This window comes from Monodelphis domestica, chromosome 2 (assembly GCF_027887165.1).
Source record: "Monodelphis domestica isolate mMonDom1 chromosome 2, mMonDom1.pri, whole genome shotgun sequence".
Classification (NCBI taxonomy): domain Eukaryota; kingdom Metazoa; phylum Chordata; class Mammalia; order Didelphimorphia; family Didelphidae; genus Monodelphis; species Monodelphis domestica.
The window spans coordinates 94,097,052-94,124,018 of NC_077228.1; the positions used below are offsets into that span (position 1 = coordinate 94,097,052).

Sequence of the window (26,967 nt, forward strand, 5' to 3'; positions counted from 1 at the left end):
ACATCAAATTAAAAAGATTTTGTATAAACAAAACCAATGTAACCAAAATTAGAATGGAAGCAACAAATTGGGAAACAATCTTCATAACAAAAACCTCTGACAAAGGTCTAATTACTCAAATTTATAAATAGTTAAAGCAATTGTACAAAAAATCAAGCCATTCTCCAAATGATAAATGGGCAAGGGACATGAATAGGCAATTTTCAGTTAAAGAAATCAAAACTATTAATAAGCACTTGAAAAACTGTTCTAAATCTCTTATAATCAGAGAAATGAAAATCAAAACAACTTTGAGGTATCACCTCATACCCAGCAGATTGGCTAACATGACAGCAAAAGAAAGTAATGAATGCTGGAGGGAATGTGGCAAATTTGGGACATTAATTCATTGCTGGTGGAGCTGTGAATTGATCCAACCATTCTGGAGGGCAATTTGGAACTATGCCCAAAGGGAGATAAAAGACTGTCTGCCTATGATCCAGCCATAGCACTGCTGGGTTTGTACCCCAAAGAGATAATAAGGAAAAAGACTTGTACAAAAATATTCTTTGTTGCGCTCTTTGTGGTGGCAAAAAATTGGAAAGTGAGGAGATGCCCTTCAATTGGGGAATGGCTGAACAAATTGTGGTATACTTTGGTGATGGAATACTATTGTGCTCAAAGGAATAATATAGTGGAGGAATTCCATGGAGACTGGAACAACCTACAGTACAGGAATTGATGCAGAGTGAGAGGAGCAGAACCAGGAAAACACTGTACACAGAGATTGATACACTGTGGTATGAATTGTAATGGACTTCTCTATTAGTGGCAGTGCAATGACCCTGAACAACTTCGAGGAAGCTACGAGGAAAACCACTATCCACATCCAGAGAAAGCACAGTGGGAGTAAAAACACTAAAGAAAAACCACTGCTTGAATACATGGGTCGAAGGGATATGATTGCGGATGTAGACTCTAAATGAACATCCTAGTGTAAACAACAACATGGAAATAGGTTCTGATCAAGGACACAAGTAATACCCAATGAAAGTGTACATTGGATGTGGGAAGAGTGGGTGGATGGGAGGGAGGGAAATAATGTGATTATTGTAACCAAGGAATAATGTTCTAAATTGACTAAATAAATTAATTCAAATGGAAAATAAATAAATAAGTAAATAAAACTGAGACAATGAAAGAAGTCATCATTCTGGGAGGACATTGGAAATTGGAAACTATCTACATTTCCTCCCCAAATATGAGTATTGAATTTAAGTTACTGATGTTCAAGGACTATGCTCTTTCCTATAGATTAGACCATGTTTTACTTCCCTTGAAGACGTTCCAATGGTCTCTTCAGGAATTACTGCAAGCAAGAATGACAAAAGATAGTAAATTTTTTTTCCCCGAAAGTATTGAGAACAGAGGGTATTTTACATTGACCTAATTTTTGAGGGACCCCTACATCCAGAACTCTCATAGTTTGAGTTTGATGTTGGTATTAAATGAGGCATTTGGAAGTTATTGAACAGTTAGCAAAAGGAATTTTGCTTTGCCTTAACAAAGCAAGGATTTGCAATAAGGATATAGTGATTTTGAATTTCTTTGTAGTTCTTCCAGTCCACTATATTGAAATTCCTGTGGTCATCTGAGTAGGTTATGATACAGGATCTAATGACCCCATGGTATTTACAAATTCATATTTGTGCCCTTAGGTAACCAGAAAGCTTCATCAGGGAACCTGTACCAAATGGGACCCTTGGACAGCTTTGTTTTTTTTTTTCCAGAAAAAAAACTAATCCCTGTCAAAGGAGGTAGGAGGAGGAGCTTGAGCCTATCTCATGTTGGAAGTGGAGGAAAAATCTGCTAGATATTAGTTCTATCACATCTAAATAAAGGACATATTGTTTATATTTCTATCACAGGGAAAAGAAGAGATCAAACTATTATTAAATGCCTGCTATGTGTCAGACCTCCAGATAATCACTTTTACAAATAGCATTTCAGCAACCCTCTTATCATCCTCATTTCACAGATGGAGAAACCAAGGTAGACAGTGTTTTAAGTGATTTATCCTGGGGCTCACACATCTTATAAGTGTCTGAGACTGAATTTGAACTCTGGACTTCTGATTCTAGTCCCAACACTCTATCCATTGTGCCACCAAGGTACCTCTATCAAAGCCAAATCAAGATAATTTATTTAGTCCTCCATGAGAGTTATGAGAATGATTATCAAAAACCTGAAGATTTTACTTCCCAGAAGTATGAATTGTAGAAAGGCTTTTGTGTTGTCCTGGATAGAGAGATGATGTTTGCATTTCTGCCAGTCAAGTGACTATTATCTATATTCTAAGTTCAGGCTGCTCTTTCCAAACACCAAGCTTGATATCATAAGAAGAATCTAAAATGAAGGAAGAACAGAAGTAGATATTACCAAAAATTGACAGAAGAGAAAAACAGCAAAATCCATGATGTTAGATGACTGTACATAGTTGAATAGAATAAGAATATTAAGCTCAGTGCATTAGACTGGAGTTTAATGTGAGGAGACAAATTTCACTGCACAGTTATATGCACGTGTGAATACACGTGATGGGATGAAATTAATGGAAAGAATGACTCAGAAAAGGCATATATTATTCAAAATAATCACACCAAAGGGTAAGTAGATGATAAATGTTATCTATAAACAATTACAGATTCATCAGTTTTGAGAGTTCATTTCTCCTTGCATCACTTTCATTTCTCTTTCCCACTTTTCCTCTGCTTTTCTTACTTGGTTTTTGAAATACTTTTTGAATTCTTCCAGAATCTATTTTCATTTTGGACTTGGGATGTGTTTCCTTTGTTTTCACTGTCCCCTTCTGTGTCTATACCTTTCTTTGTCTCCATAAACATTCTTTAGAGTTAGGTGCTTTTTTTGTTGTTTGCTCATTTCTCCTATATAATTATAGTCAGACTTGGGGTTGGGGGATGATGTGATGATCTGAGGGCTGAGAGCTCTGAAAGCCCCCTTCCCCTGATGATTCAATTGACAGTTGAGATACTGATAGCTTTAATACTTGCCTCAGGCTTAGGTGTAAGCTTTTGATCTCACTCTGATCTTGGTCTGGACAGTAGCTGATCAAATTCTAGGGCCAGGCTTAGGCTCATGTTTTTGGTTTTACCATGTACTCCAAATCATGCACATCCTTGATTGTCCTGTCTTAGAGCTCTGCCCTGAACTTTAGGCAAAAAGATCAGTACTTAGTACTTAGTACTATCATCCACCCCAAAGTGTGAATTAAGTCCTTTCCCAAGTCCAGACTGGAATTCCCTGGGCTTGTGCTCTGGTATTCTCCACAGGTTTGAATCTCAAGGGGTATGGGTTGGCTTGTACCTCTATTTGCACAGGCAGGGTCTCAAGGTCTGGATGAAGGCTTGGGCATAGGTTCCCAAATCTTGGACAGCAGATGTGGGGTGGTGTGTTTGGCTTGCTCTTGGTTTGATCTTCCCTCCTTGTTACAGCTTATTGGGTCTACTCTACTCTCACCCCAGTTCCCCAGATGTTTGTTGTCTACTTTTTGGGTTTTTCTTTTCTTGAAAGTTGTTTCACTCTGTTTCCTGGTTAGTTCTTTCAATCCTGTATTCGTTTTGTGGTATATTTTAATCTTGGTTGGAGAGGATTCTCATGGTGGCACAAAGCTGCTGAGGTTTGCTCTGCTGTCTTGGCTCTACCCCTGGAACCCTGGTTTTGAGAGTTCAAAGGAAACAAAATGGCCAACCAACTACAACATATTCAACAGGTAGTCATTCAGCCTTTGCTGAAGGTTTTACAAGGAAGGGGAGTCCACTGCCTCTTGAGAAAGCTCATTATACTTTGGAACAACTCTAACTGTTAGGAAGCTTTTTTCTGATATAAAATCTAAAAATCTTCTCTCTACAAATTCTGCCCTTTACTCCTGATTCTATTGCTTCCTCTTAGTGCAGCCCAATATATTAATAGCTCTGGGTACTGAGCTACAGGGATGATGACTCATGTTGAGTTTTCAGTCCCATTAAAATCTTTGATATTTTCTAGACAAATTTATGTCTAGACATATGTCCCTCAGGCATTTGCTGTGCCATCTGAGAGAAACTTTTGCTTTATCTCCTGTCTTCTGATTGGCAACTGTCTCTCCTAGACCACTATGTCAGGAAAGCCCCAGAAATCATGTTTCAATTTACTCATTACACTCTAACTATCCACTTCTCATACTTCTTTCCATATGTCTCTTCTTCCTTCCAACTTCCTTCTGGTTCTATAATCATGAACCATTTTGCTAGTGCTTTTGATTTGGGTGGGGTATTAATCTACTACTCTATGGCTTCACTTACCTACCTCAGAACTTTCTGGATCAAAGTGTCCCTTCCTATAATTCTCCTCTTTCCTCCTATTAGAATGTAAGTCCCTTGAGGGTAGGAACTATCTTTATTATTGTATTTGTATCATCAGTGCTTAGCATAGTAATTGGCAAATAGTAAGTCCTTAATTAAATGTTTCCTTTTTTTTTTCATTCATTCATTCATCTTGTATGTGGAGTTGAAGTTGAAATTTGATACCCAAGTGTATTCCTTTCTCTTTATTCCTATTATATTTCATTTTATTAGATTAGGTCTAATCCTCTAACTTATTAATATATTCATGAATCCTAACTCAATTATCAATTATCTTACTTACAAATCTGATGAATATATCACCTCTGCCTATCATTGCTAAAAATATTAGATAGCATAGACTTAAACACAGATCCCTGAGATATTTCACTGGTGAAATTTTGCTGTGTTGACACTGAACTACTAACCAATACATGTTAAACCAGCTAACTAATTCCAAATTCATTTAATTATATAGTAACTCTCCATGTTTTCTACACAAATCATATGAAATATGCATACAAAGCTTTGCTAAAATCTAGGCAGAGTATATCAACAGCTTCCCTCTGACCTACCCATCAAAAGAAGAAAAAAAGGAAAAAGAAAGTAATCTGGAGATAGCATTTTTCATCTTGAGTCCTTTAGAATTGCTGTGGTAGCAAAGAATTGGGAAACTGAGGTGATGCCCATCATTTAGAAATGACTGAACAAGTTGTGGCATATGATTATGATGAAATACTATTATGCTGCAAAAAATAATGAAGGGGATTACTTCAAAAAATCTGGGAAGACTATATAAACTGATACAAAGTGAACAGAAGTGGGAAAATATTGTGTACAATAATAGTAATACTGTAAAAAAATTGACTCTTAAAGATAGTAACTGATCAAAACAGTGATCTATTACAGTTCAAAAAAACTCATGATGAAAAAATGCTATCTATCTCTAGAAAACTGATAGATTTGGAGTGCTCTAAAGCATTTTTTCTTATATCTTTTCCCCCCGTGTGTCTAATGTGGAAATATTTACACATTATATACTTCATATCTGGATATATTTGTGTATATTTATAGCCATCTCAATTGGAGGGATTGGGAAGGAATGAGAGAATTTATAACTGAAAATAAAAATATAAAATACTAATTCTTGTGGAAATATATATCTCATCCTTAAGCACTATGTTAAATTTCTGAAAGTAGGTAATTTGCTTTAATTAACTGATAACTGCATCAGGTTCCTTCCTTAGCATAACAATTTCAAAGCTATATCCTATCTTTTCTTCCACTTTGTACTTGTCTAGTATACCTGTTTCCCCATTCAGTAATCGTCTCTATTTTATTAACCCTCTAATGGTTCTGTTTACTTGAAAAAAAAACAAACTGTTCTACATATTTAAAGTTCTTCTTACTTTTAACTACTTTATATTTATATATTTTTTCCAATTCCCTTCTTCTTTTACTTCTTGAATCTTCTTCATATCTCTACTCTTTGATCCACATATAGCCTCCATAAATCTTTGATTCCTCAAAAATAGTCCCTTCTTTTCCCTCAACATTCTTTTATAAACTCTGGAAACAGAGTCTGAACAAGTACATGGGTCAGGAGATTATGTTCTTAAATTTTTCCAAAATTTCTTCTCCCAGATTCAGTTTTTGGTCTTCACCTGTCCAAATCATTTCCTATTCCTCACAATTAGTTTATCCTTATTTATTCTGAATTCTCTATGTTATTGTTCCTATTCTAACAATCACTTTCCTTGGAAACCAGAAGGAAACCTAGAAAATTTTTCCCATGGGGAAATACAGGAAGGAATCATATAAAACATTTAGGTAGAGATAAGTGAAGGCAGAAGCAAAAATGATTTTGTCATCTATGTATATGAAATATGTACACTCTGGCCCATTCTCCCATGACCATACGGCTACTTCTGACCCTTCGCGTTTTACATTGAATTTAGGGTGTTCTTCTCTACTTCTTTGGCTCAAGTTTCCATTGGCTGTGTTCTTGTCTCAATCCAATGTTATGCATCACTGCATAGTGCCCTACTTCAATTTAACTACTTAATATCATCTAACTTTTACAAAGTGACTTCAAAGTTTTAGCAAGACAAAAAATACTATTATTCCCTTACAACTTGGTACTGGATAGAAACTTGGGTTCTGGAATTGTGGGATGCCAAAGCACCCTACTGACCTTGGAAAAATCACAAGATTAGAGACTCCATTCCTTTTGGCTAGTATGAAAACAAAAACAAAAAAGAGCCTAAGGACTTGAGTTCATTTCAGAGGGTTACATGTTTTCAGAAGAGAAAAAACCCCAAGACTCTCCCCTTAACTGTGTTGCACTTTGGAAATAATCATCAAAGGATTTAATGAGCTCAACCCAAGAGAGCAGATGAAGAGAAAAAGGGTACGAGACTAGATTGAAGCTGACTCAGCTGTTCTGAAGATTGCCACACTTCTGGCTACAAAGCCAATAAAAGATGAATAAACTCCTCCTACCCATATGTTAGCAGGAGAATGAGTTACAGAATTTCTATGCAAGTTGTATAGTCTCTCCAAGACATTTTCATTTCATGTCATCATGGAAGCAAGTTTCTTTATGTGGGGAGATGTTGTCCTATATTCTCTGTACATACACCAGATTCCATTACACATAAAATATGTCACCTAGAAATATTTAATATCTAGATAGTGAATTTGGGAAAATGTTGATGAATCTTAAATGGAATAATGACATTTCAATAAAGATTTCAACTATTCACACTTCTGTTCTCTTTTCTAAAAGCAGGGCAATTAATATTAAAAAAAAAAAAACCTTACCTTAATGATAAATGATAAATTTGGAGGAACCAAAGAAAGACTGTCTTTCTGGATCTGATTCTCACTAAGAAGAAAATGGTGGAATCTTTGGTGGGGTGTAAAGAATGGGGAGTGGGAATTAACTATACTATCTTAGAACTTATGACAGCAGAAAATTAAAAAAAAAACTGTCATAGTCAATGATCCCAGATTTTTGTAGAGGAGCAGATTTCAAGTTTCATATGAAAATATAGGAAGGTTCTAGAAATGTAGAAAATTGTAAAAAGAAGTCAAATTAGGAAATGCATACTGAAGAATAAAATTCTGGACCAAAAGAGAAGCACTTCTAAAGAGGAGAAAAAATAGATTAATGTGTCTAAAGAGAATGATATGGATGTAGAGAATTGTTCCACCAAATTGGATTCTTTTGAAATAACAATATTTAATGATTAAATATGCAGAACTGTGGATCAGAATTCCAAGATTAATGGAAGAAATTTTAGAGCTCAGGATGAGCTGAGAATTGGCAAGAAGGCTAAGAATAACACAAAAGAGTTTTTTAGATGTATCATTGAAGAAAAAAAAGATGGATCAAAGAATAATTATAACTATTACCTGTGGTTGATGAAATAAGAATAATAAGTGTTGGATAGATCATAGGAATGCTCAACTCTTATTTTGATTCTGTTTTTTCTGCTAATGAGAATGGTTTGTGAACAGATAGGACGGAACAAAAATGACTAATGAGTTGTTGATTCTCAAGATAAGTAAAGGGATTGCAAATAAGAAGCTAATCGTCTTTGATGACTTCAACTTCCCCACCCCAGGATCATGGAGATGATATCCCAAGTTATTAAAAAAAGGTGAGTATGATTGCTAATCTATTGTTATCTATTGTTACTGATTTTTGACAGGATTGTGAAAAATTGGAGAGTCACTGTATACAATACTAGAAATAGGAAAATGTCTCAATTTTCTTGAAAAGGAAATTGTAATCACAAAAGAATAGTATGATTTCATTAAAAATAGGTCATCCCAAAATAACTCTATTTCCTTTTTTAACTAGGTTATTGGACTCCTTGGTTAAGGAATACTGGAGATATTCTTTGTCTGGATTTTAGAAATTTTATTTTTAGAAAACTCTCATGTTATTTTGAAAAACAAAAACAATCCCTTAACTTCAAGTCTTAGAATCAATACTGCATTTTGTTTCCAAGGCAGAAGATCAGTAAGGGCTAGGCAATGGGGGTTAAGTGACTTACCAAGGGTCACATAGCTAGGAAGTGTCTTGAGGCCAGATTTGAACCCAGGACCTCCCATCTCTAGGCCTGACTCAATCCACTGAGCTACCTAGTTGCCCCCTCTCATGTTATTTTTTTAAATGGATGAGAAGAAAAAACATGAGCTAGACTATCATACTATTAGATGGATTTGGAATGGTTAAAAGACCAGACTAAAAAGGCAGTCAATAATTTGGTGTAAGTTTGGAAGATCTATAGTGGAGAACCACAGTAATCTAGTATTCATATGTGCTTTTTAACAACTTTTATAAATAATTTGGATTAAGGTATAGTTATCCTACCTATCAAGTTTGTAGAAGACACAAAGTTTACATACCCAATACACTGAAAGACAAGTCAAGATTTAAAGAGATTTTTGACATACTAAAATACTAAGATAAAACATAATAGATTAATTTAAAGTTTTTAATTAAGGTTAGAAAAATAATTCCCTACATATCAATATGGCATAGCTGGATAGCAGCTAGGAGCATTAGTGGATTTGCAAACTCAATATGTCAATAATTTGATAAAGTAGGTGAGAAAATGAATGTGATCTTAACTTATATTAAGGCAATTAGGTGGCACAATGGATAGAGTTCTGGGTCTGAAGTTAAGAAGATTCATCTTCCTTAGTTCAAATCTAGCCTCAGACACTTAATATATTTGTGACCAAGTCACTTAACCTTGTTTGTTTCACTTTCCTCATCTGTAAAATGATCTGGAAGAGGAAATGGCAAATCACTCCAGTGTCTCTGCCAAGAAAACCCTAAATGTGGTCACAAAGAGTAGAATACAATTGAAACAACTGAATAGAGTCAAGAAGGCAGCTTAGAGACAGCAACAGTTCAGACCTCCTCACCAATCAAAAACACAATGCTTTGAGGGGACTGAAAACCAAAACTAACAACAGGAAAGAGTAGGGAACCCTTCTCCTGGACCCAACTTAAAAGGTACACCCTAAAAAGGCCTGAATCCTAGAACATGTGGGTTTAAGGGGAAGGAAGAAGGAAGGTTCTAGGACCCCTCTCCCAACTACAGTGATGAGTCTCCAGTGGTGGCTGGAATCTCTAAGTGTGCAAGGGCATGAGTCATGAGGGAGTACCTTGCTGGCAAAGCTGTACCAGGCTCAGGGCCTAGAACACAGGTGGAGTAGAAGTACAGAGCAGGCAGCCTAGTTGCAGTCAAGAGACTACATTGTGTCCCCAACCCTTTTATGGAGCTTTTGGCCTCAGGGCACATCCAGCCTTGCAGATCAAATCTGCCCTGGCTCAATCTCATCAATAGGGCACCTAAGAAGCCTTCAGAGGGCAGGGAAGCTCAAGCTCCAATACCCCTCCCCCACTGACTGATCTGAGAGCCTTGCTGACTAAACACCAAGGGCAAAGGCTCCAACAAACTATAGGCAACAACCTTGACAACAAGTCAAGAAGCCCAGCTCCTTTTCACCTTCTGCTGTCAGCTGGGGAAGATCTGACTAACCTGATCAATCAGCAGAACAGAGAAGAATCCCCTTCAGGACAGAATAGCTCAAAACTACAGATCCAGCACATAATGAGAGGAACATTACTACAGGCAACTACAGGGGGAAAGAAAGGGAAAATATGAGTAAACAACAGAAAAAGAAAAAATAAATTACAATCAACAGCTTCTATCTAGGCAATGAACAAAGAGCAAATGGGACAGGGAAAGATCAAGGAACACCAAGAAAAAGCTCAGAAACACCAGCAAATTGGACACAAGCTTTGGACGAACTCAAAATAAAATCCAAAAGACTATTAAGAGAGGCTGAAGACAACTGTGAAAAGAACTTAAAAAGCTAAATAAATCATCTGGAAACAGGAAATGGTGTCTTGAAAGCCAAAATTGATCAGCTTGAAAATGAGGCAAAGAAGATGAAAGATGACCTCCAAAGAAAATCAGACCAGAAGCAGAAGGATGATTAAAAAGCCAGGGATGAAATTCAGTCTTTAAAAACTAGAATCCAACAACTGGAAGCAAACAACTTCATAAGGCAGCAGGAAACTATAAAACAAAATCAAAAGGATGAAAATATTAAGGAAAATATGATATGCCTCATGAACAAAAAGGAAAACCTAGAAAACATGTCCAGGAGAGAGAAATTAAGAACAGATCATGACAAAAGAAAAAGGCTGGATATTATTCTACAGGAAATTATCCAAGAAAACTGCCCCAACATTCTAGAGCAAGGGGAAAAAGTGGAGATTGAAAAATCCACAGATCACCTCTTGTACTTCATCCCCAACTGACAACACCCAGGAATTTTATAGGCAAATTCAAGAACTACCAGAACAAGGAAAAAATATTATAAGCTGCTAAGAAGAAGTCATTCAGATACCATGAAACTACAGTGAGGATAACACAGGATCTGGCTGCATCTACACTGAAGGACTGAAAGGCATGGAATATGATATTCTGGAAAGCAAGGGAACTAGATATACAATCAAGAATCAACTACCCAGCAAAAACTGACTATATTCTTGCAGGGGAAAGTATGGTCATTTAATAAAATAGAAGACTTCTAAGTATTCATAAAGAAAAGACTGGATCTGAACAGAAAATTTGGTGCCGAAACACAGAACTCAAGAGAATCTCCAAATGGTAATTAAGAAAGGGTAAAAAAAAACAACAGAAAACTCAAAGAGGGAAGAACTATCAGATCCATTGGGGCAGAGAATTGATTTGGGTCCTATAGAGAAGTAGAAGGGTTACAAACTGACTGTTGGGGAGGGAATCAATACAAGGGTTGGAGAGGGTGGGGGGTTAGTTTTAAAAGACCATAAAGAATATAAGAGAGGAATAAGAAGAGAGGGAGTGTAGGAAGGGAAGTAAAATAAGGGTGGGATTAGGGAGACTGATTAAAAACAAAACACTTTTATAGAAGAAAATAGTGAAAGAAGAAAGGGCAGGACTAGGCAGTGGAAATCAAAATGTTGGGAAATACACAGCTGGAAATCATAATTCTGAATGTGAATGGAATGAGCTCACCCATAAAACAGAAGCAAATAGAAGAGTGGCTTAGAAATCAAAATCCTACCATATGTTGTCTACAAGAAACACATATGAAGAAGGTAGATACACACCGGGTAAAAGTAAGAGGTAGGAGCAGAATTTACTGGCATCAACTGAGAAAAAGAAGGCAGGAGTCTCAATCATAATATCTGATGAGGCCAAAGTAAAATTAGATCTAGTTAAAAGAGATAGGGAAGGTAATTGCATCCTGATAAAAGATAGTATAGACAATGTGGAAATATCAATATTCAACATGTATGCACCAAATTGCATAGCATCCAAATTTCTAAAGGAGAAATTCGTGGAGCTCAAGGATGAAATAGATAGAAAAACTATACTAGTAGGAGACCTGAACCTTCCTCTATCAGAACTAGATAAGTTAAACCAAAAAATAAATAAGAAATACGTAAGAGAAGTGAATGAAATCTTAGAACAAGTAGATATAGTAGATATGTGGAGAAAAATAAATAGGAACAAAAAGGAATACACCTTCTTTTCAGCAGCACCTGGTACATTCTCAAAGATTGACCATGTACTAGGCAAAAACAAAAACAACAAAAAAAAAACATTGTAAACAAGAGCAAAAGAGCAGAAATAACAAATGTAACCTTTTTAGATCACAATGCTATGAAAATAATAATTACTAAGAGTACAAACAAAACCAATGTAACCAAAATTAGAAGGAAAGAACAAATTAGGAAAAAATATTCCTAACAAAAAGACAAAGGTCTAATTAGACAAATTTATAAAGAGCTAAATCAATTGTACAAAAAATCAAGTCATTCCACAATTGATAAATGGGCAAGGGACATGAATAGGCAATTTTCAGATAAATCAAAGCTATTAATAAGCACATGAAAAAGTGTTCTAAATCTCTTGTAATCAGAGTGATGCAAATCAAAACAACTCTGAGGTATCACCTCACACCTAGCAGATTGACTAACATGATAGCAAAGGAAAGTCATGAATGTTGGAGGGGATATGGCAAAATTGGGACATTAATGCATTGCTTGTAGAGTTGTGAATTGATCCATCCATTCTGGAGGACAATTTGTAACTTTGCCAAAAAGGCACTAAAAGACTGCCTGCCCTTTGATCCAGCCATAGCACTACTGGATTTGTAACCCAAAGAGATAATAAGGAAAAAGCCTTGTACAAGAATATTCTTAGCTGCACTCTTTGTGGTGGCAAAAAATTGGAAAATGAGGAGCTGCCCTTCAATTGGGGAATGGCTGAACAAATTATGGTATATGTTGGTGTAGGAATGCAATTGTGCTCAAAGGAATAATGAACTGGAGGAATTCCATGTGAACTAGAACGACCTCCAGCAATTGATGCATACTGAGAGGAGCAGAACCAGGAGAACATTATACACAGAGACTGATACACTGTGGTATAATTGAATGTAATGGACTTCTCCATTAATGACAATGCAGTGATCCAGAACAACTTGGAGGGATTTCTGAGAAAGAACACTATCCACATTCAGAGGGAAAACTGTAGGAGTAAAAACACAGAATTAAAACAACTGTTTGATCCCATGGATCAATGGAGATATGATTGAAGATGTAGACTAAATGATCACCCTAGTGCAAACATCAACAACATGGAAATAAGTCTTGAACAAGGACACATGAAAAAGTCAGTGGAATTGCATTCTGGCTATGGAAAGGAGTGAGGGGAGGTATAAGGGGTAAATTTAGGGATTTTTGAATGAATATAAATTCAGTTGGTCGCCAGGGATTTAATTAAATCCCAAATAAAAATACTCAAGTCAGTTAGGAAATTTATGGTGGTTTAATTAATATAGAGGGAACGAATTAAGAAGAAGAGAGAGGGAAAGAGGTATAATATTTTTTCCGGCCTAGCCTGAGCCAAGGGGAGTTCAGAGACCTTCAGCCACGAGGCCTCCTCCATGATGAGGGACCTCCTTGGAGGATAGCCTTTTAGGATAGGTAAAGGAAAAAAAAAAGAATCAGCCTAAACTCCAAGAGAACTCAGGGAAGACACCTCACCTGAACCATGCTACTCAGCTTCTCCCAGTTACCTCATCAAGGACGCTCACCACCAGACACAGACAAAAGCTGCAGGCACACCAAGGTGCCTCTGCTTCCCAAGAGAGAGAGCCACCTCTCCACGAAAAGAGACTGGCAAGAGGAAGTGACAAGAATATTTAGACATGTTTATATCCCTTCCTGTGTCTCACATGTACCAATGGTAGCTTAAGCTTGACTTAGGACAGCCCAGGGGGTCTGTCAGTTGTTTGTTATTTGTCCCTTGCTAGCACGTCTACCATAGGTCATCCTCCTCAATGCTTAATTCTTAAGTAGGAGTGTATACATTCTTGATTGTTAGACTAAGAAGGGTGGAGTAAATCTAAAATTCACAGAGGGGAGGGAAAGAATATGATTCTTGTAGCCAAGGAAAAATGTTCTAAATTGACTAATTAAATAAAATTAAATAAAATACAAATAAAAAAAATAAATGTCAAAGCCATTAAAAAAAAGAAACAAATGAATAACAACATAGGCTTCAATGAAAGAACTAAGGCATCCAGGACCAATGACATGATACCTCTGCCCTACTTTGTCTTAGTAGTATCACATTTGGTTGTATTATGTTCCTACTAGATACCAGGAAGAATATTGATCAACTGAAGGGCTTCTAAAGAAGTACAGACAGGATGGTGAAGGATCTCAAGGACTTTGTATTTGAAAAACACTTGAAGGAACTGGGGAAACATGGAGAAGAAAAGACTTAGGAATAACATATCTATTTTCTGTGGAAAAGTGAAATGAAGGAAGCCTGCAAACAGAGGCAAGGGGATGCAAGTTTGCAGAGCTGTCAGTCAAGGTTCATTCTGAAAGAGAATGGCACCAGAAAGAAGCAGTTGAAAAGAAATTCAAAATTGCCTGGAAATTCTTCTGTCTCTCTTTCTCTTGGCTCTTGGCACTTAGAGATTGCTGAACCTTTCTCTCCTGATACCTGGAAGATACTGACTTTTCCTTTGGCCCTTGGCTGTTATTGATTTTCCTTTAAAGAACTCAAAGATCATCAACCCTGCCAGCCCTGTCTTTTCATCTAGGATTTTATATTTTATTCTCTGTTTAAGAATACTAAGATCAGGGAAACCCTAAACCCTCTCTCCCATCCAAATACCCTTCTTTCCTTTCTTTAAATAAATCCCTTGTTCCAACAAGTACAGAGTGGTGAGTTATGTATCAAGCAAAGTCAGGCTACTTACTCATTTCTGAATCTCAGTTGGACACCATCTGAAATCTAACTGAAAGTGGAAGGGAGAGGCTAGAGGGAGGCAAAGTCTGAGTCCTCAATTTCCATTGGTCTGTAGGGTTGCTTAGCAATCTTACTGGGCCACAAAATATTTAAAGAAATACTTCCCTAATACACTTCAAATATTTGAAGATCTTTTATATGTATGGATGATTAAAACATTTATTAAATGTTTATTATATAGCAAATATCTTATCAGATACTTGGGATACAAATAGAATAGCAAAGACAATCCTTGCCCTCAAGGAGTTTATATTTTCATGGGGTAAAAAAATACAGTTAGGGAAGGGGTGGTCAGCAAAAGGAATCCTTGATCTGGAAATTTCCAAGGGTTATGAATGGAGTCATGCATATTGACAAAATTCATCTAAGAACAATGGAAGAGTTTATTTGATTATAATTCATAATTCTTGAAGTGGAGAAAGTGAATGAGGGAGTGGGAAAAAAAAAACCTTTTTGAAAAGATTTTGGCAAAGAAGTAACAGAAGAGGTGACTGGAAAGAAGAGGAAAAATGGATCAGCCAATGATGAAAGACTAGGAATAAGGAGTGCTATTTGTAAATTAAAAAAAAAATTAATTTGATACAATTTGAGACATCATAACAATTAGTGATATCTAAAAGGGGGAAAGGCTATCTTGAAAAGCAGTAGATTTCCTCTCAAAAGTTTTAAAGCAAAGATTTGATTACCATATATTTTATAGAATGGATTTTTTCATGTACAGATTACATTAGATAGTCCATTCCATCTCTCATATTGTGGGAATTTGTGTTTTTAGGAGAAAGAGATTTGGCACTTCTTAGTGCATAATTCACTAGTATTCTTATCATCAAAATCTATGATTATTTTTAATCCCAAACAAAGTAGACCAAAATGATCTTTGGCTGTTATTGAAATAATGATATCTTTGAAATGCCCGAAGATAAAACTATAAATTATCAAAAAATTAACTTTAGCTCTATTTGAATATTTTTTTCCTGGAGATAACTCAAATTTTAAGAATGTGAAAGGCTACCCTTCTTACATTTTAAAGTCATTTGTCTATTTCATGCAGTTGTTTCTACAAGGGGGTACCCAGGTACTATAGAATGCCATTAATGTAGCAATAGGAGCATTTAGTGAACATGATCAATTAAAGTGGTTTTGAAAAAGGCTCTGTAAAATGAACAGAGAACTTTAATCCTTTCATCTTAACTTGTTAGATCTTCAGAATGTATTGAAAAATACATTCATATCAGAAATATTGCTGGTCTAATTGCTGGACCAATGCCTGGACTAGTTGCTCTAGGGATTTGGGAAATTATTTTCTTTTTTCTTTCATTATTTAAAAAAATGTATTATTATGTAAAAAGAAAAAGACTACATATAGGTAACTGAAAAATTTCCAGCATATTAAAACCTATCACAGGTTTTCACAGGCAAATTATTGTTTGCTTATTTGTGCTTTTCCATTAGCCTAATTAAATATAATGACTGGAAAGTTATTTATGTTTTCATGAATTTTATACAATTACTTTATTATTAATGATCCCAAAAATAAAATCAGTTTTGCATTGAGCTTATTTACATTAAAATTGATTTTAATTCTAGTATACTGACTCTGAAAGGATTATTAAAAAAATTGTATAAATGGAGATTTTGAGCCTTTAGTCTTTATCCCCCAGAAGTCCCTTAGTATTTCCCAAAATTCCATTTTCTTACATCCCCACATTTTACATGATTGTATTTAAGTGGCTGAAACTCCTCCCTCTTCCTCTCTCAGACCTGCGACTGGGCAGAAGTCAGGCAGTTCTTTTGTTTTAGTTATTATTAATAAGACCTCATAAAATATAATATTTAGTTATTGCTTATTAATTAAAAAACCCACATTTTGGCTTGCCATGGAGTGATTATGAATTCTCAAAAAAATTTTGAGCAGATAGCCTTAAAGTAAAGACAGTAAGTTTGCCCGGTCACTGCCCATCACAAGGATCTAGTGGTGGAGTATGCCTGCGCTCCTGCCGCCTGCCACTGCCTGCTGTTTCTCCTGTCCATCTGCTTGGTCAGCATTCTTCACCACTGTCCACACAGCTTGGAGATCAGACCTGCCACAAGAGCCTGCCAATCCTAGGCATTTTTTTCCACAGAAGGTGACATGTAAAAATCTTTCTTCCCCAATCCCTTTCCACATTCCATGTGTGTTTCTAGCCTGCCATAGCCATTTTTCAGCATGGGAAAAGAACCCCACACATTCTAATTTTTAAGCAGATTTTTTTCAGCGGATCTTGAACTCCTAGTTTAGAAGGTTGTTACCAAAGGTTTTTCACAGGGAGGGCAGTTAGTTTCAAATCAGTAGATTTAAAGTTAGTTTTGAGGAATAAACCTAATTTGTTTTCCTTCTTTCTCTTGACCCAAAACACCCAGGATAAGTAGTTTTTCTCTCATAAGCAAATACGCTATTATTTTCCCTCAAAGTTTTGCTTCTTTCTATTTATTCTTTAAACAAACCCCATTCAGCCTATTTCAGGAAAAATGCTATTGCAAATATGCTTGAAACTCTTAAACAACAGTTTGAGTTGGTAGAACAAAAAGTACAGTCTGGGTCTGCTTAATTCTTTTCCTGGGATTTTTTATTTTTATTGGAGATTTCTCACTTTATTTCCCTCTCTTCAAGAATATGCCACAAGCCAGGCTGCTTATACTACAAACCAAACTGAAATATTTTGACAAAGTTCTAAAAGTCCTAACTCCTCTCAACATGCAGAGTGGAGATTCTGTCCTGTGCTTCTATGAAGAAATTCAGACCTCTGACAAAGAAATATAAATGGATAATAAATACTGGGGGAGGGAAAGAAAACTTTAAAATAGATCTGGATGTTTATTGCTAACTATTTTAAGTTTATTCCCTTCCTATAATAGTGAACAAGTCTATTGGGATTGGTGAAAAGGATTTTGACTGCCCTACCTGTCTGGAAGCTTCCCATTGGTTTATATTATTGCATTTACTGATTACTTTAAGATTTAAAGTTTTTAAAGTTATCTGTTTTACTTTAATCAATATCTTTCTGTTGTACTGAATAATTTTAAGCTACTATGTTTTGCCTATAATGATTTTTAATTTGTACCTTTACCTCTGCTGAAGAACAAAATATCACTATATAAGCCCATGAACATCTTGCCTAAAACCCTTGTCACTAGATCCATTGAAGATCACATGTTGCCTTTGTTAATTGTCACATAGATGATGATGGATGGATTTCAACAACACTGGTTAAATTATGTGCAACCTTTGGAGAATTTAATGAGCTAAGAATTTAAATGGTAATTCTAAAGGGTCTTCAGAAATAATTTTAGTTATTAGTAGTTTCTGAATGGATGATTTTTAATATATATATATATATATTATAAAGAATATTGTATTAAAGGTAGAGAAACAAAGAAATGTTCCTACCAAGGTGTTTCTATGAATCAGGAAGCCAAAGAAAAAGAGCTCCTGCAAAACTCTTAATTTTAATTTACTTCCACCAGAACAATTTAGATTTCTTGATGATGTTCTAGACCCAAATAAGTTTTACTCTGTTTAAAATTATATTTCCCAAGGTTGAAAGATTTACTACATCTGTAAAAATTGTGACAAATATCCATCAGTTCATAGGGGTTTTTTATGTCATACAGCAACAAATAAGAACTATGATAGTTTGCTATTGTCATTAACTGGGCTATTGGGAATTTTGGGGACTTTGGTACTTCTATAAATGTTCATTATGTACTGTGTTACTGTTTTATTCTGAAAATCATTTTGTACTTGCACATGACTGACACAGTGTGCCACTGATTTTAAGCTATATATTTTTGATTTTTAAAACTTAAAAAAACACCTTTGATTTTTTAAATGCATGTGCAATATAGTATCTGAGTTTTATTTTTTCTCTCCTTTTTGTATTTGAAGCACATGACAAAAGTATTGAGAAAATTTTTCTTTAATTTTTTTTAAATTTTGCAGTAATATGTTTTAAATATGTTTGTTCTAATACTGATGCATACCCAAAAAGCTTTAGACTATAAAAATGATGCCCTTGATTGTTTAAAAAAATTATGAGACTTTGCTTAATGATTCGGTCTGATTCCAGGACAAGAGAATACAAAAAGAGCTATTGCACAGTGCTAAAGAAACACGGAGCACCTGCATAGTGCCTATGGAGCACAAGGTCAAAGAGACCAGATCCCAGTGGGATTGATATAATTTTGAGCCAAGACAAGAGGACTTGAACTTATTTGGGGTTCGAGGTTGCAGCTGTTTAACATCTGTTAAAGGCAGGTCTTCCTTGTCCCACATTCTACAAAGTATTTGGCTCCTAACTAGCTCCTATAATCTAGTCCCTTTTCTGTCTTTCATGGTGTGGTGAACTTTCTGTAGTCCTGGCTACTGATTGCGTAAATGCATAATTGCTTAAATCATTTCAATTGGGCCCTGATTTAAGGACCTATTATAGATTTGTTTTTCCTTTACTTAGATTTTTTTAGACATAAGACTTTTACATTTTGTATATCATCCACAAGTTATTTTTCTCTTTTATTTGGATTTTTTCATGTTTTTTATTTTCTTTTGCAAATTGATTCCTATACCACATAACACATCCATGCATCCCTGAGTGATCCCTGTGTTTGTTATTATTCACCTCAGGGGGGCCAAGTTATTGTTGTGAACTTTGATTTAAATTTGAGCAATTTTAGGATAAGAAACTTGCTACCTCCCAGAATCTAGAATGTGCCATGAAGATAGATGCCTGCAGAGACCTCATGCTGCTGTAGTGATTAAAATAGTGGGAGTCATAAACTGTGGCAGATAAAAGAGTGGTTGACCATAGAAAATATGGTTTCAAGACAGTGTCTTGTTTTAAATCAAATATAAGGTTGTCGCCAGGGAAAAATTCCCAAATATTAAATATACCCAAGTCAGCTGGGTTTTTATAGAGATTTTAATTAATACAAATGAGGAAATTAAAGAAAGAGAGAGAGAGAGAGAAAGGGAATAATGAGAAAAAAAAGCTAAGCCAGCTTAGGCCAGCCTTAAAAGAGAGAGATCAGTCAGTCTTCAATCCACTCACCACAAGATTTGTCCCAAGCAAAATTCTAGTGTTCAGAGAGACACCAGCTGCCTCCTCCAATTCAGCTTTTCCCAGCTGACTCTCCCAGCTCCCTTTCTGAGCTCCTTTTAAAGCGAATTTTCTCCTATGTCACCTCCCCTAAGTTCTTATATCTACCAATCACAGTAGACGTTTTTCAAAGGACAGACCATTCGTAATTCACACCTGATAAACTTTTGAGTAATTCACACCTGAGTAAGTTCTCACCTCTTTGCCACTTACAAGTTCACAAGTTGCCTGACCTTTATAGGTACTTAGCACCCTTTTGTATTAGATCTAAAAATAGGCACAGCTTCCGAGTTTTTTTGTCTTACTATAAGTATGGGTTTAAGTACTTTTCATTGTTCAGCAAGGAGTTTACAACTTTATCTTCCCCTAAGGCATGCTTAGGTATGGTGGAGTAGAGTTCTCACATTCCTGATCAAGTACCTTCATTGTTTAAATGGGGACTGGTCTTAACCAAACCTTATGAAGTAGGGTCTGAGAATTTTTAAGGTTCACACTGCACCAGAAGATCCAGAGTGAACTTTGGGATATGAATTGAACTATAGGGGGGTTGAAATGCCTTTTTTTTTTAATGTATACCCTTATGCCAAAGGGGACTGCCTCCAAATTGGCTTTTTGTCAACCTAGTAATCAATGGTTTTGTTCTCTTTTCCTTTTATCCACAAATTATTGCAATTTTTAAGTTGATTATTTTTCCATGGTCCTTTTGGGGGAACTGGTTTCCCAATAGAATCACAGAGAGATATGTATAAATGGAGATTTTGAGCCTTTAGACTTCATCCCCCAGAAGTCCCTTAGTATTTCCCAAAATTCCGTTTTCCTGTGTCTCCACATTTTGCATGATTGTATTTAAGTGGATATAACTCCTCCCTCTTCCTCTCTTGGACCTGCGACTGGGCTGAAGTCAGACAGTTCTTTTGTTTTAGTTATTATTAATAAAACTTCATAAAATATAATATTTAGTTATTGATTATTAATTTTAAAACCCACAAAAATAAAAGAGCTTTCCATTCAAAGCTTTTCTTAACAAATGTATATAAATGTGAACAACTATAAGCAATCTAAATGTAGAGCAGTAGGGGGATGGTTTTAAATACATGGTAGCATTTCCACTTTAACCTCCAAAAGTCTTAGTATCCATAATGGTAAAATGATGAAGTTGTACTAAATCAGACATGTCAGTAATCCTGCAATACTTCCTTTCTGTGCAGTGAAACCAAATTTAAGTGTAATTGGTAAATATTTAACAAAATTTTAAAAAAGCAAACTTGGAAAATAACTGGTGTCAATCCTAAGAGATAGTTTCATTTTGTACTATCTTATAAATATTCTCCAATATCCAATAATTTAGTTGCTTTTTTAAAAGTCATTGAAATTTTCATGAGTAGGAAGTTTTGTTTCATTGTGTTATAAGACAAAGTAATCAACAAGTCTCAAAGCTGTCAGTGAGTTAGATGGATGTCTATCCCAAGCGCCTGAAGACTCCCTGGTGGAATGGGCAAATGAGAACAATTTGTTCCAACACTTAAGAAGGCTGCTGAAGTGGGTATTATGAAATACTTGGAGCATAGTCAGACAGTGAACACACCAAATTCATCTGCTGTATCATGAGTCATCTCCAGTCATTCTGACTTTTGTTTTTCCACTGGACTTCAATACCTCTAGAAGAGAGAGCATAATGATGACTATGTAACTGCTTCATTTAAATCGAATCCCTGCACAGGATAAGACATCATGCTATGATGTCATTGGTCCTGTTTGAAGAAAAAGAATGAACAACAAGGTAATTCATGAAAACACTGAAATGAAAATCTCTCTCCTCCAAACTATCTAGAACACAGCTGTCAAAAACATAGGCTATTTGTATGCAGTCTACAACATTCCCAAGTATAACCTGAACCAGATTAAAGTGAAATTGAGAAATATTTAAGCAAATAAATAAAAGTAAAATAAAACATAATGTTTTTTATTTAATAGAAATAATTTTTCTAAATCAATATATAGTCTCAAGAGAAATTTATGGTTTAGTAGCTCCTAAATCTATTAGGGTTTGACAGTTTTGGTTTGATTGGACTTTCAACTGAGAACAAATTGAACACTCATCTTCAATATTACACATATACATATTTATAAGTATATGTAAGTGTATATGATGTATGGTATATGTAAATAAATAGAAATATATATGAATAAATATGTAGATATGTAGATTTACTTATTTGTAAATTGTACAAATGTATTATCAAACTAATAATTATATATATATTATAAAACATACACACAAGTTAATAAAAAATGAGATGAAGATAAATAATATTGATCTAAAAGTCAATGGGGAACCACTAGAGTTTACTGAGTAAATGAATGATGTGTTTTAGCTTGGTGCTTAAAATTACATTGGCAACTGTGGGTTTTAAAATTAATAATAAATAACTAAATATTATACTTTATAAAGTTTTATTAATAACTAAAACAAAAGAACTGTCTGACTTCAGCCCGGTGGCAGGTCCAAGAGAGGAAGAGAAAGGAGTTACAGCCACTTAAATACAATCACACAAAATGCAGGACACAGGAAAAGGGAATTTTGGGAAATACTAAGGGACTTCTGGGGGATGAAGTCCAAAGTTTTAAAATTTCCATTTATGCATAGTCATGTGGAGAATGAATTGGAGAGGGAAGAAAATGGTGACAGAGAGACCTATCTGTAAGTTATTGCACTAGTACAGGAGGGGTGACAAAGGCTTGAAATGTACTTGTGTGTGTAAATATGTGTGTAAATAAAAATATGTGTGTAACTATGTGTGTAAATAAAAAAATATGTGAGTAGGGAGAAGGGCATATATGGAGAGAGAGGTGGAGGTCTGTGGAGGTCAAAAGGACAATGAATTGAATGAATTGGCGATAGATTAAATACAAAGATGGCAGGAAAGTGAAGAGTAAAGTTAAATAAGGAATTGAAACAAACCTACTTAACTGATACCTTGACTAGGTACAGATACTTTAAAAAATCAGAACTAAGTGTGGACAGGTCCTGAACTTATAAAAAATCTTACGTTTCCAGAATTTTTGCTAGCTGGGGTCTTGGGATGATTATGACTGAAATAAAAAATTTTCATGTAATTTTAACTCCCTAAAGCGGAAGAAAAGGAAACCAAAATGGACTAAGTGTACTTGTATTGCTACTTTGGCTCAAAATGAGTAAATTATCAGAATGATGTTACACAAGAATAATTACTAGTCTATCAAACATTATGACTGTAAGTCCAATGGTGCCTTTAATAAAAATAGGGAAGTTCTGTAGAAAGATGGGGGGGGGGGTGAGACAGGGAAAGGGATATAACTGCAATACATCCTTCATTAGCTACTCACTTTTTCCCACCTCAAATCCTCACTGGTCAATGCCTCCAGGGGAATGTGGAGCCCAGTTCTGTTGGGGGTTAGGTGCTGGTACAGGGAATTTTATGTAACTTCTGATAATATTCGGGTTTATTTATATTATAAATTCTCACAATGGGACCAACCTGGTGATAGGGAGATTTGGGGAATTTTGAAGGGAGTAAAGTAGTAGTTTTCATGATAAAACCACAACTGGTAATCCAAGAGGAGGGGAAGACTTAATCTCTTTCATTATCTACTTATTTCATCACACACCTCTTGGGTTCAAGCCATGGTCCCTTTGGGTTTATTCCCTGGCCTTTACTTATACACAATAGTTATGAAATGCATAGATAATAAAGCAATTTTGTGGTTATAGATGGGTAAACAAACAAATCAACAGGGTTGTAGTACAAAGAAGAGAAAGGCAGTTGTTCTAAAGTTCGTGAGAAGATCAACAAAGATCAGGTACAGTGTGAACTTCAGTAAATATTGGAATTACAAGATATTTGGCAGGAAAGTCCCTTCAGGTTCCTACTCCAATTCCTTAATTTTATAGATGAAGAAAGAAAAGCAACTTGCTCAAAGTTATATAGCCAGAAGTGGCTTTCTGTGGGGATTCATCAGACAACATATTAGTGTGTCTAATGGATTATAATTTCCAAAATAAATTTATCTTTGATTTTTGAGATAGAAAAGAAAAAGGACTCAGGAAATTAAATTTGTCTTGGTCAGGCAAAAAGCAATTTTTTTTCTTTAGCAATTGTTTAAGGGCATACTAAAAATTGTCTACAGAGTTATTTTACTTCTCTTCAGACAAAAAATGTCATAAAACATAGTATTAAAGAGTTTCATACCTGAAAAAGCAAATGGCCTTGCTATTAACGGAGTGCCAAAAAAAAAAAAAAGCATTGGTTAGGGACAGCGAATTGGCTCAGTGAATGCCAAGCCTGGAATCAAGAGGACTTAGTTTCAATCCTTGAATCCAGACACTTCCTTGCTGTAACTCTGGGCAATCCATTTAACCCCAATTGCCTAACTCTTATTGCTCTTTTGCCCTGAAACTGATACTTGCATTGATTCTAAGACAGAAAGTATGAATTAAAAAAAAAAGAAATCATTGATGGGCAAAATTAATGCTTCATTGGTACTCATGCACTTCCAAGAACTTTAGATAAACTGGATGGACAATTTCTATGAAGGATATGGAAAGATAAGTTTTTGGTCAGATGCTATCTGCACTGTGGTGGGGGATACTTACATCAGTGTGACCACAGATCTTTTGAAACATCAAAGAATTAGATAACACTTAAAGTGTGATTATAATTGAGTAAGAGAGTAAGAAATTCGCTAGCTCTAGAGCCCTGCAAATACATATTTGTTAGGCTAGTGGAACATGATGGTGAAATGTCTCTGATTAGTGACATAAAGACATGCCTGAGTTTGGGATAGGTACAATTCATCAGCTAAAATGATCCACTGAGATCATTTGTATTCACTTAGTGCAGGAAAACTGCTGAACCCGACATTTTCTTCTAAATCCGGTAGCAGAGATTGGTCCTTATTTTAGAAACCAAGCCTGAATCAGCATAAATTTAGTATGATTGAAGCAGGCGACGCTACTTAAGAATCCAGGTCTTTGAAATCTACATCTAGATATAACAACCCTTTTGTCAGATGGTTTTCAGGCAACGCTCAGAGTTTTTAAAATCTTTGCTAATGAGTACATGAACTTGGGTTCTAATTGGTTTGCCCTGATCAGAGTTGCTGTTTTATAGAATTGTGAAACTGCCCAAATGTTTATTGTCTTATTCCCCCATCACTACTCAATAAAGAATTTGCAAATCTGTTAAAGTTTACTTTGGAAAGGCCTTTATGGTAACATGGGTTCAACAGCCAGTGTTTTGTGTGGAAATGATGACCTGGTTCCCTTCTGAATTTTTTTTTATTGTGTGACCTTTAATATTCAGGTTAGAAATTCATTTTGCTTCGCACATGTATCACTTTAATGGCATTCTTTATCCTCATTCTTCTGTATTTCAATCTGCTCAAATACAATATGCACTTTTCCATTGCTCTTTGGATAATATTAATTTTTAATTTTTCAGAGACCATAATGTTCTTTAATTCACAAACATGCAACAATACAGGTAGAATATTTATTCATTACATTATAAGTCTTTTGAGAACAAAAAACTATCTTTTTCCTCTTTTTGAATCCCTCATCACAGTGCCTTATATGTAGTAGATGCTTAATAAATGTCTATTTATTGATTGATATTATTGGTATTAAAAACATCTCTTCAAGGAGAAGTTTGGGATCATTAAATGCAACTGAAATTTTTGAATAATACCTTAAACCCCTTCTTTTCCTCCTGTTGAATGCTTGACTTCAATCTTTATACATTTTTACTCTCTGAGCAAAGATGATTGTTCTGACAGATGAGTTCTATAAGTTGTCATTCTAATTACACACTATAGTGTAGGCAATAAGAATTCTTCATCTACTTGATTTTTTATTTTTTCCTGTGTGGACATTTAGGCTTCATGTCCTTGAGAGGTAATTTATCTCATTTAAGAAGATCCTATATATTTTAAGACGATGTAATTAATACTGTCCTTTGCAAAGAGGGACATTTGTTCAACCTCACTGTTGCTTTCCCTGGCTTCCACTTGAAATTTGTGCTAGATATCCTCAATGACAGTGATCACCTTTGGGCCTTTTCTTTTTATGTACCTTTTGATATTTATTATCAGAAAGTCATTTGATAAGTTACCTCTGCTTTTCTTAGACTTTTGCATGATTTTGACTTATGTGTGGGAGTCAAAAGTGTGAACACTGCTTTTATAAATTGAATATGATTTTATAATCACATGGGATCTTGTGTTATCTGCATCTTTCAGTTAATTGCATGTCTTCTGTCACAATGGGTTGATAGAACACCTGAGCAGGTGCTGTGGCATGCTTAGAACTTGGTCAGACATTGAAGATGCCATGATTGGCTACTGCATCTCAGGTCATGGACAGTTGTCCTGACTTTTGTCTTGTCACCAGACTTTGATGACTGAGAGAATGAGGGCAACAAGTTTGTGCAATTCTACTTCATGTAAATCTAATTCACATTCATTTCTGGATCTGTGGTTTTATCACACACCTGATTGCTATAATCTTTCACTACTGTTTGTTGTATATATGTTGCTCCCAGTGGTCTACATTTCTATTTTTTATTCAGTATCAGATAGTTTTGATACTCTATGCTTGATGATACAATATGCTTTATGATACAATTCAAAATAAGGTATTGCTATATCTCCTTCCTTTACACTATTTTCATTAATTCTTTCAGTATTCTTGATCTTTTATTCTTCCAAATGAATTTTGTTATTTTTCTAACAATTAAATTTATGGTAGTTTAATTGAATGGAATTGAATAAGTAGATTAATTTAGGTAGCATTGTCATTTTAATTATATTGGCTCTGCCCATCTACAAACAATGAATATTTCTCCATTTATTTACATCTGATTTTATTTGTGTAAAAAGTATTGTTGCATGTTTGTGAGTTAAAGAACATTATGGTCTCTGAAGAATTAAAAATTAATATTATCCAAAGAGCAATGGAAAAGTACATATTGCATTCGAGCAGATTGAAATGCAGAAGAATGAGGATAAAGG

The 26,967-nt window shown here is 35.2% G+C and overlaps 1 long non-coding RNA gene across 1 annotated transcript; it reads right to left on the reverse strand.

Annotated features, from left to right (window-relative positions):
- Positions 1 to 2,213: 2,213 nt before the first annotated feature.
- LOC130457116 (uncharacterized) lies at positions 2,214 to 14,832 on the reverse strand. The gene is made up of 2 exons (XR_008916132.1): positions 14,739 to 14,832; positions 2,214 to 2,385 (listed from the first exon to the last, which is right to left on the reverse strand). It is a non-coding gene; the product is annotated as an uncharacterized LOC130457116 (long non-coding RNA).
- Positions 14,833 to 26,967: the final 12,135 nt, after the last annotated feature.